The 2,500-nt window shown below is 45.2% G+C and overlaps 1 protein-coding gene across 11 annotated transcripts in view; it reads right to left on the reverse strand.

The window, feature by feature from the left end:
* The window catches only part of qki2 (QKI, KH domain containing, RNA binding 2), a 69,156-nt gene that overhangs the window by 24,812 nt on the left and 41,844 nt on the right, over positions 1-2,500 (reverse strand). The gene's annotated exons all lie outside the window — the stretch shown is intronic.

Consider the following 2,500-nt stretch of genomic DNA (forward strand, 5'->3'; position numbering starts at 1 on the left):
CATTGTAAATGAGATGCTTGGACCTGAAGCGGTTAAATAAATAGCCAAAGTCCCTCTCTCAAATAACACAATTTCCAGACATTGATGACATGTCTGCTGTTATCGAAAGTGTGGTTTTGGAAAAGACCCGTATCCGTGAGAAATTTGCGTTGCAACTTGACGAGGCTGATAGTGGACATGCTGAAATCCTGGCCAATGTGCTTTTTGTGGATGGAGACGCAATCAGAGAAAACTTTCTATTTTGCAAGGCATTGAACAGAGACTGATACTAAACATACATGCATATTCATATTGTAACAGTGAGTGCGTTTACATGCAGTTCAGTATCCCGAATATGAGGCATATCCCGGTTATGATCATATTCGGGATAATGTGTTTATATGCGCACAGAACGTTATATCCCAGTCTACATTCTTGGCCGTTATAGAATTCTCTTCAAATGCGTGTAGCCTGGATACCAGCAACAGCGTTCCATGGGAAGCCCCTGTATTCGGGATAAGGTGTATACATGCGTCAGTATCCCGGCTTCTTTCGGAGAACTCCACCTAGCACATCCCGATTTCTCAGTATCCCACTGAAGTGTTTATATGCACAAACGCAAATTCGGGATACATAATATCCCGATCATATTCGGGATACTGAACTGCATGTAAACGCACTCAGTGAAATCTTTCCTAAATATCATTGCTACTGTCAGAATAAGCATTATTTTTCTGTATTCCTGCAAATAGAATGCTTTTTGGACAGCATAACAATTTGTATATAGTAGGCCTAGGCCTACTTTGAAGTTTATAGCTTCCTTAAGAAGTGGACATGTTAAGTGCACTTTTTATTTGAAAGAGGAAATTCAAAGGATGATGAAAAAAAAAACATTTTTGGTTGGTGGTGTGCCGCGAGATTTTTTGAAGGGAAAAAGTGTGCCCTGGCTCAAAAAAGGTTGGGAAACACTGCTGTAAATACTATACTATCTCATTGAAAAGAACACAATATAGATGTCTCTTGCAACTTGCAACAATAACAAAAGCCATGTGCACGTGTGCAAGTGTGGGAGAGAGTGTGTGTGTGTGTGCATGTGTATACGTACATGTGTGTGTGTGTGTTGTGTGTGTCTGTTTTTGTGGACACTGCATGCTTGTGCTTGTGTGCGTATGCTAAAGTGCATGTATATGAATGTCTGTGTGTATATACAGTATGTGTGCGTGTGTGTTTATTTCTGAATGTGTGTGTGTGTGTGTGTGCGTGCGTGCGTGCGTGCGTGCGTGCGTGCGTGCGTGCGTGCGTGCGTGCGGGCGTGCGGGCGTGCGTGCGTGCGTGCGTGTGTGTGTGTGTGTGTGTGTGTGTGTGTGTGTGTGTGTGTGTGTGTGTGTGTGTGTGTGTGCGCGCGCCCCGGTGGTCATATTGTTGGTGCTGTGCTGCGTGGTGCTAGGCAGTGGAGCTGGATTCTAATACAAGGCCCCATTCACTCACCCCATTCACAGACACACACAGACACACAGACACACAGACACACACACACACACACACACACACACACACACACACACACACACACACACACACACACACACACACACACACACACACACACACACACACAAGCAGAATGCAAACTGACTACCAATTAGACAGGCAGTACTCGCCCTCCTTCTCTCCCTCTCTCCTCCATACTCTCTCACTCTCTCTCTCAATCTCTCTCCCACCCCCCTCTCTCTCCCTCATATTCTCTTTCTCACTCTCTCTGCATCTTTGCCCCCCTTTCTAACACACACACACACACACACACACACACACACACACACACACACACACACACACACACACACACACACACACACACACACACACACACACACACACACACACACACACACACACACACACACACGTTCTGCTTGTTCGCCTCTCACATAGACATTCTCTCTCGCCCTCTTCTCTTTTGTCACTCGCTAGTCTTTCACTCTCTTTACTCTCTCTCTCTCTCTCTCTCTCTCTCTCTCTCTCTCTCTCTCTCTCTCTCTCTCTCTCTCTCTCTCTCTCTCTCTCTCTCTCTCTCTCTCTCTCTCTCTCTCTCTCTCTCTCTCTCTTCATCTGTCTGTCTCAACTTCCTCAATGAATATCTGTGTATGTCTAAGGGCTCTGATAACTCTGGAGGAGGGAGGCATACACACAGACACAGACACAGACACAGACACACACACACACACACACACACACACACACACACACACACACACACACACACACACACACACACACTCACAGAGAAAAAAGGGCAGAGCTGTCAATTAAAGGCCAAAGAGGCGTGGCTTCGGAAAGACTCGTTGCCATGGTAGTGCAGAGGAAACGCTTCAGGAATTTTCTTTTTCAAGACAGAAACACAAAAACAAAACAAAACACGAGCACTGCACGAAATACTGACACTACACAAAAGACTTGCTAGCACTTCTGGGAGTCTGCAGTGAAAAAGAGACGCTTTTTAAATATTCTTTCTTTAAATGAA

The sequence above is a fragment of the Engraulis encrasicolus genome, chromosome 17, assembly GCF_034702125.1.
Source record: "Engraulis encrasicolus isolate BLACKSEA-1 chromosome 17, IST_EnEncr_1.0, whole genome shotgun sequence".
In the NCBI taxonomy this organism is placed as follows: domain Eukaryota; kingdom Metazoa; phylum Chordata; class Actinopteri; order Clupeiformes; family Engraulidae; genus Engraulis; species Engraulis encrasicolus.